Below are 9,021 nucleotides of genomic sequence, written 5' to 3' on the forward strand. Positions count from 1 at the left end.
TTGATGAAATATTTATCAAATTAACCCAATTTATTAATGTTAGGGGTAAAATTGCTCTTGTCTTCCAACGTTAGGGGTGAAATTGCACCATTTTAGACATTACTGATCCAAAACGTTAAGGATATTTTTACACCTTAACACAAAATCAATTAGTAAATTTTATATTAAAGGGGCCCTTACTACTTGTTTTGCCTAGGGCCCCTAAATTGTTAGGACCGGCCCTGGGTGTGTGAGAGCAGGGTTGGGTATCACACAAAGTAATTGCAGAATAGTTAATGTCAGATTGAGCATTCGTCACTCCCGATAAGTGGGAGATATATCCAAATGGCCGCTTGTGGTGAATTGACTGAAATCCTTGCAAAGTGATAGAGTTAAGAGTAGAAATGAACATTTTACTTAACTTATCTTTTCAGAGTGAATTCAACCTGTACAAGTAAAACCAGACTCTTTGTTATATATAACCTTGACACGTTCCATGGTTATAAGGAATTGACCGACAAGATATAATTGACGAAGGATCGTATTATACTGTACCTAATGTAGAAAGGTTAATGCCAGTTATCAACCTGACTCCTTAATTGCTCTGGGGGAATATCATAGGTTCTGCTAGTAACAGCTCGCGACGGTATTCCATTATATATATGTTGGAATTAATCGTGATGAATAATTTCAAAGGATATATACGGCTAGTGGCAATAAAGAACCTAATGGGTCGCATATGGGACTTGGAATCGGAGGACGAAAATGTAAATTAGTGAGACATAGTACATGGGCCGAAATTTATATATTAAATAGGGATATTAGTTTGATGTAATAATTATAATTAGATTATGGTTATAAATTAAACTAAAGGAGTATCCGATATTAATTAGAAGTTTTATGTGATTGAAACTCTAATTAATTATCCCTAACAATAATTAATTATTAATTTGATTAATAATAAATTATCTAGATATAATCAGTTATTATTTAGATAATATTAAAGTGTTTGTTTAATTATCTAATTAGTAATCTTATTCCGAATAAGATTCTAATTATTTAATTACCTAATATAACTGGGATTAGGGTTTTGAGAAGTCTATAAATAGATACCCTAACCCCTAAATTTCGACACACTCAATTAAAGGAGAAGCGGAACCGTTCCGTCTTTCGTCTCGGCTAATTTACTTTATTTCTTACTCCCTCTTTGATCTCGTATCGATTTCTGTTAGAGGCAATCATTGCGATTGCTATACTTTAAAGGTTGATTACTGATTAGTTTTGTTTTTCTGTGTTGAACAAAAACGTTCGTTGCTCACGAGTTGATTATAAGAAATTGTGGGCACTTCGTTTGCAACCGTAGATAGTTCTTCACTAAAGGTATTACTTTATATCCCTCCTTGTATGAAATAACAATTAACAGATCTTGGAAAACGGAAATAGATAAAATAGATAAAATTTTATTATTCCACTACGCCTAGGCTTGTCTATTTTCCTACACACCTATCTTCACTTACTATACTCTTTAATTACACATCAAAACAAACAAGGTTACTTAATTATACTCACTCTCACCTACCTTCAAATATCAGCATCCAAACAATCTCTTATGGAAGTTGTAGTATGCTCCGTTGCTGTGTGAGGGTGTCATTTTCATTTTTAGAGGGTAGATGATGTGTACCATATTTTTCTTTACCTAGTATAGGAATTCATCTTTGGAAGAATTCAGGGAAATCATTGACCTCTCCGAGTGCTCTTATGACTTTTTTCGATCGCGGTCCTTATCATTTCTAGACTGCCCATTAACGGGGGTGTCCTTCTCGCTCAACATGGGATTTAGTTTATGGGCCTCCCATCTATAGGTATCTTTTGCCCGAGTCATCAAGTCCTTAAAAGTTCGGTGCCTGTTGGTGGTTAGCTCTCGGGATATCTCTTTATTGAGGCAGTTGGCCACCATGATATCGACCACTCCTTCCATATTTAGTAGCTTGACATAAATGACTTCCTACTGGAATTTTTCCACGTAGTCCTTAAGTGTTTCTTTTTCATATTGGACCAAGTAGTTAAGGTCATACCTGATTTTTCTCTCGGTGATGGATGTTGCGAAGTTGTCAACGAAGAGCCTGTTAAAACACAATTTTCAAGAATTTTTGATTCTGACAAAAATAATTTAATTAAGAAATTTAAGTTTAAGTTTGATTAATGCTAACCTTGTTATTGAATATCTTAAGACATAGTATTAATTCAAGTAAAAAAGAATTGGGGTCATAAAAATAAAAAGCTCAAAGATGGATCAAAACCCCACTGATTCGAAAGCCCATAAGCAAAGAGAGAACACAACTGGTGTTGACAAAAGCCAAATCACACGTGTTCCCTAGGCTGACAAGAAGTACATGCTACAGAAGCAATATCCCCTCAACAGTGCCTCTGTCCATCGTACAATGAAAAGTTGGCAGACTACAACACAGAAAACACGGCTAGAGGTAGTCAGAAGCTAATGTTGACAGGATCCGTCTCCACTAAACGAGTAGTTCAAAATTCAAACGGATCTCTCATCAGCCTCTACTATAAAGACCAAGCCATTTGCTCATTTTGAAGTTGACAAAATCACAAGCAATTAGAGAGATCAAAACTTTAAAAAGTGTCTAGAGCAATATTCAAATACACAAGTCATTTTCATATTTATGTTCGTCCAAAAGAAAATTAGATCTTCATTGTGTTCTTAGAAAGAACTTATTATTGTTCATAGTAGTACATCAGAAGTTCTGTTGTTTGTTTAGGTTATAAGTAAATAGTAGAGAAATAGATAGCAAAAAAGGTACTTTACAAAGGCTTTGACTATTGTATAAAGGTTTGTGCTCTACCCGTGAAAGAGTGCTTTAGTGGATTAAAGCTCAGAAAAATGTACTCTGAGGACTGGACGTAGGCTAGAGGCCGAACCAGTATAAATCTTCTGAGTAACGATTTTCTAACTCTACCTTTATTGCGTCTGATTATTTATTCGAAAGCCCATAATTTCTAGTCTAGCCGGAGTTGTGAATCGTTTAATGGAAGGAGTAGGGAGAGAGCCGTGCATGTTTAAGAAAAGAAGGAGAGAGAGATCGTGTTTAAGAGGGGAGAGAGAAAGATACATATTAGGATTTTAATTCACTTAAATTTGTTTACTTAAATAACTCTAATATTATTGTTTGGTAATTGGAATAAGGCTATTCCTCTCTTAGAATAAGAAGTAAGGGAATCCCTCTCCATAGCCTCACTATATATATATATATATATATATATATATATATATATATATATATATATGCCTCTGTTTGAATATTATCTAAACGCTAAACCAATAATATCATCAGAAGCTCTGTCTGAACAAAAGAATGCCATAAGCGCAACATTTGTAATCAGAAGTGACACTTTCGGTAGAAAATACTTGTCGCTAATCTGAACTTGCTTGTCATATTAAATATTGCCTCCATGCTTTGTAAATAAAAACATGCCAAGTGAGAATATTTTCAAATAGGTTAAAATTAACCAATAGTTCCATTCACCCCCCCTTGGAACTATTCTCACCTCACAAGGGACCAACAGAGCCTTGACAGCTGCTTAAAGATGATGATTGTTTTGGTGTCGATCGACTCATATCAATAGGAGGCAACCCCTTTTAGGGTAGTAGGGAATATGAGGCACATCACAACATCTATTGTCGTGGTAGTGTCCATAGCCAACCTAAAGTTTTTGATGTAAATAGTGGGGTCTATTATCTCGTCATACTTTTTTAGCAGCGGGTATTTGAAACCTCAAGGCATGTATTGAGTTATGATCTTCCCGCATAGTGGCATTTCCACCTCTGTTGTGTCAGGATGCTTGAAGTCGATCTCTACATTGACGATTGGTAAGCACATAAAGAAACACACAAATTCTCTGTAACTTCTAATTTATTTACTTTAATGAGATACAACGACATGTAAGGAAAAGTTTAATACATATATATATTTTGCAAGGTACTACAATCATAATGAAATAAAATGACATATTCCAATAATTAATATTTATATAATTATTCAAAGTCATTAGAGTACATCTCTCCTCAAATGAATTTTGATCTCGAAATTAATTGATAAATATAAAGACTCTAAGAAATTTTTACTAGACGCTCGACCAGTATGTATCCTATATCCTGATACTATCTTTAATAACGTAGATCCGCTTTGATATTTGTTCTCATCAATATCCTTCTCAAATTTATTCGTACCAACATAATTGTTGTCAATATACCGGATACACATATTAAACACAAAGATCAAGCCAATAGACAATTTATCTCAACAAATCAACATGGCAACAAACATACAATGAAAGGTACCACATATTTAATTAACTACTCAATTTCATTACAAGTATAACAATCAATTACAATAAACATACAAGTAAGCGAACAAATAACTACGTATATAATTAACTATTTACCTCTATTCCGAAAAAGAACGCTAAATTAGCAAGTCATGATCATCTATCTTCAAATTAATACATGTATCCTATATTGAGAGAATAAACCCTTTTTTTCTATGATTTTCAGCTGCCCCACAATAAAATTGGATTTTATACTCATAAAGTAGAGTTAGGTTAAAATAGGGTTTTATTTCTACTATTATCCCAAAATCATTATATTCAAAACCATTATTTATGATTAGTTAGTTATATTAGATAAAATGCTTCAATTTCGTAAGGAATATTTTTTATTTTTTTTTTCTTAACCACTAGATAACTATGGCATGCTAACAAAAATAATCAAATAAAATAATACTAATAGAAATAATAAAACAAGATAATATTAACATAAATAACATTTAAATATTCATTTAAAATTATTTCAAATAAGATAATGCAACAAAAATAAGATAATAAGATAATATTAACATATAACATTTAAATATTTAAATATTTTTTCATAATAACTTATTATTTATTTCTATTAGTCTAAACTAGATGTAGTAATTTATTTTACCATTCTAATTAATTATTTTAAACTTTTCAAATATAAATATGATATTAGTATTTTCTTTTATTAAAATAAATAAAACTTAATTAATTATTTAGGATCCCAATTTCAAAAATTACATGTACGAAATAATAATTAAATGATAATAGTATATTTTTTTTTTAAACAATGACTTTCAACATCACAAATAAGTAAATTAAAACAATCCAGAATTATAAACTATCAAGGAACCAAAATTATAGAATTTAATTAATATATAAGTAAATTAAACACAAATATACGCATACAAGGGGTTTTTTTTTAAATAGCCTCGCATACAAGTTTAATATCCTTTGATTGCACAACAGTAGTGTAAAAACTAATATTAACCAAAAGGTCAATTTATCATTTTTATGCCAATGAACTAATAGTGGATGGGTATAGTTATGTAATTAACCAATTACTCATAAATAAATGATTGATTTATAACTCAACTTTATAAACTCTCATGCTCATAATCTATCCTAACTCTTGCAGCTATGTTTCTACAATCTAATATGACACTATTAACGCTAACGATAATACAACTAGCATATCTTATCCCTAGAAACGTAGACCCGCTCTGATACCATTAAATGTAACACCCTTTTTAAAAACCGTCAATTTCTAGAAACAATAATAAATTCCATTTAATATACAAATAAAACTAAAAAGTGCATCTAAGCTAGACTATTAGAAATAAAATCTTAAGAAGGACGACTCTACATATTGGCCGATCCATACGAGCGTCGCTAGTCTTTTATTCCTGAAAAGTGGTGGTGGCAAGGGGTGAGCTGCCGACTCAATAAGATAGTTAATTAAATACACAGTTCAACAACATGCGAATACAATAGTTTTGTGCATTTAATTTATAGGTTATCAAGCAACATGTTTATCAGATTACAATTTAGTAATCATTTAATGTAAGGCCTTGCTTATCCTAGTCTAGTAATACCCAATGGTTGTTTGGCCAATAAAATCATATCCCGGGATACCCTGTCGTAACAAATACCCGGTATCCCGTCTAGGTACCCTGTTGTAACAAATACCCGATATCTTAACACCATGTCGTAACAAATACCCGGTGTTTATATTTCACTTGATCACAATATTCATTTTTCTCAATTCAGTCGCAACCATTGAATATACTATCCTAGATAAGCTCTTATTCTCAAAATTTTCCCGTCTTTTATATTATCCAAAGTTTATCAAATGTATCATAATAAATTTTTATTCTATCTTCAATAAGTCTCAGTCTAAAAACCATTCATATCCTCACAACCATCGATATCAAATTCAATTCATTCACGTCACCGCAATCATCATAAATATTAACCATCAATATCAAATTCAATTCATTTACGTCACCTCAATCATCATAAATATCAAGTAAACATGTCAAACATATAAATCAAATCAATAAACAATTTTTACACCAAATCAAATATAGTAATAAACATATCAAGGTACTGTATATTTAATTAACTACTCACCTCAAATGCTTAATAGAAATATCTACTTGATTTTGAGGCTTTTCTTTTCTTTGCGAAATTTCAATGGAAATTACCCAGCTAATACTCCATACTCCTCTGCCACAATATACATAGGCGGCTACAAAACTTTAGGTTTTTCTCTCTTTTCCTTCCTTTCCCTTTTCACTTAAAAAAAAATAGGTATGTATATATATATAATAATAAAGGTTAATGATGGATAACTCTCAATTTATTAAAATAATTTCTTTTCCTAAGATTTTGCACGGGGACACTTTTATTAATTATTTTAAACCACCACATTTAACAACTTACCAATAAAAAAATAAATAAAAATATAATTCTAAATACTAGTTACAATGTGGTCTCTTGATTATAATATAACATGAAATATAAATTACTCTTTATTCTATAACCTTAATTAATTTTGACTAACTTATATTACCACCATAATTAATTTATGTTGGGATTCTAATTAAAAAAAATTAAAATAAATAAATATAGTCATTATATATATAAATTATTTTGCGGACGTTACACATTATCTACCTAACCCACTTTGATACCTAAGTTAGTCTCACGTAGGACTTGAGGATGAACACAACAATAACTCAAAGTTGCAACGTAAGTTTAATGAAATGAATAAAGCAGTGTATCTTGAGTTGATCTTACTTTATTTATATTGAGGAGTGGGATGTGCTACGTGTCATCTGTTGATAGGTGAATGTGCAACGAGATATCAGGGACTGATATTCTTCAAGCCCATTACTATTAGGTCTGAGATTCATGGAATTAGACATGATTGCTGTAATTGGCAGTGGAGACATCACATGTTTCTTTTCTTTAAATATTGGTTCAGATTTCTTAAGTGTCATATACGAGTTTATATTTATCTGATATCACTAACCAAACATTATATTTCATGCGGTTTAGATAAACGTTAGGTTTAACGCTCCCTCAATATATGGAAATCAGTAAATACATTTACAAATAGAGGTAAAAAAATTTGGTTACAGCACAAGTAGAGGTAACTGGCGCTGAAGCATCTAGAACATTATTTAAATAAATATAAGAAAAGTTGTAGAAAAGTCGAAAAGATAATGTGGTTCTTGAAAAAACAAAAAGAGATGTAAGTAAGATCCATCCATGCTCCGCTCTGCTGACACATATGAACTGACCAAAGGGAAGCAGCCAAAACCGACCGACCACCATAGATCTTTTTTTTATCTTTCAAAAATGTATGCCCAAGTTAAAATTTGTGCCTTCTTATAAAATAATTTAATAAAACAAGATAAGTATTTCTTAAAAAAAAAAAAAGACTTGAATCCTGAATTCAGTTTAAATATAAATATTTAAGGGTAGGAGTGATAAAGAATAGCAATTGAATAAACACTCTAACCATATAAAAGATTTTAAAGAAAAAATAAAAATTGTGTGAATGCAAGTTGCAAGAGTTAATTGAATATTGTAAGGTATTGGAATGAGATGATGGTATTTCAGTTTACAGTTGCAGCCCACTGTTTTAGTGTAGTAAATGGTACACAGATTTAGGTAGGTAAAATATCTGCTGGTTTCAGAGAAATTATAATCTCGCTTGCGTGTCACTTCAATCTATTTACTCACAGTTAATAAAGTTGGCAGTTACAGAATTGCTGGTTAAAATTAGCTTAAGGCGCACTAATATCATTAACGTTTAAAATTATGCAATTTTACTTCTAATGTTAGAAACTAAGAGCAATTTTATCTATAACATTGATAAATTAAGTCAATTTGAAAAATAATTCATCAAACCGTCTTCTCGGTCATGAATCTTGTTATTTACACTTCAAATGTGCGTCATTTTATTAGTAACAAAACACAAACATATGTTGGGATGTGATAAAAATAAATAAAATATTAAAAAATATATTGTATTTTGTACGAATTGGATAAAAAAAATTCAAAAAATTCACAGAATTTATAAATATTAATCTCCAATTTTATTATTAAATTATAAAAAACACAAAATCCTTTTTTTTAGAATGAATTGATATGTGGTTGGTGCAAAATAAGAAACAAAATATTTATATTTTATAATATTGTCTGAAATTGACCCAAATTATCAATGTTATGGATAAAATTGCACAATTTTAGATGTTAGTGGTAAAATTGCTCCTGCCCATAACGTTAGAGGTATTTTTGCATCTTAACCCAAAAAAATAAGTTAAATGCGAAAGATGTATTCCACAAATCTTAGAATTATTACATAATTCAAACATAAATAAAAAATGAAGTTATTACTTGCTCAACTATCAAACTTGTCTTCTCTAATATTAGAACTGCATACACCAATCTTGGTCGTTTTACTTTTTTTTTAAGACGCATGCAATACATCTTCCATATTTTTTTTCTTACAACCGAGTGATCAATTGATTACATTTTGTACAAGTTCAGGGGACTAACTGAATATTTTATGCAAGTTGAGGGGCTACCGAGACACTTTAAAAGTTCAGGGAGCCAATCAACCTTTTTGAACAAGTTCAGGAGGTCAATCAAGCT

This window comes from Euphorbia lathyris, chromosome 1 (genome assembly GCF_963576675.1).
Source record: "Euphorbia lathyris chromosome 1, ddEupLath1.1, whole genome shotgun sequence".
Taxonomy (NCBI): Eukaryota; Viridiplantae; Streptophyta; class Magnoliopsida; order Malpighiales; family Euphorbiaceae; genus Euphorbia; species Euphorbia lathyris.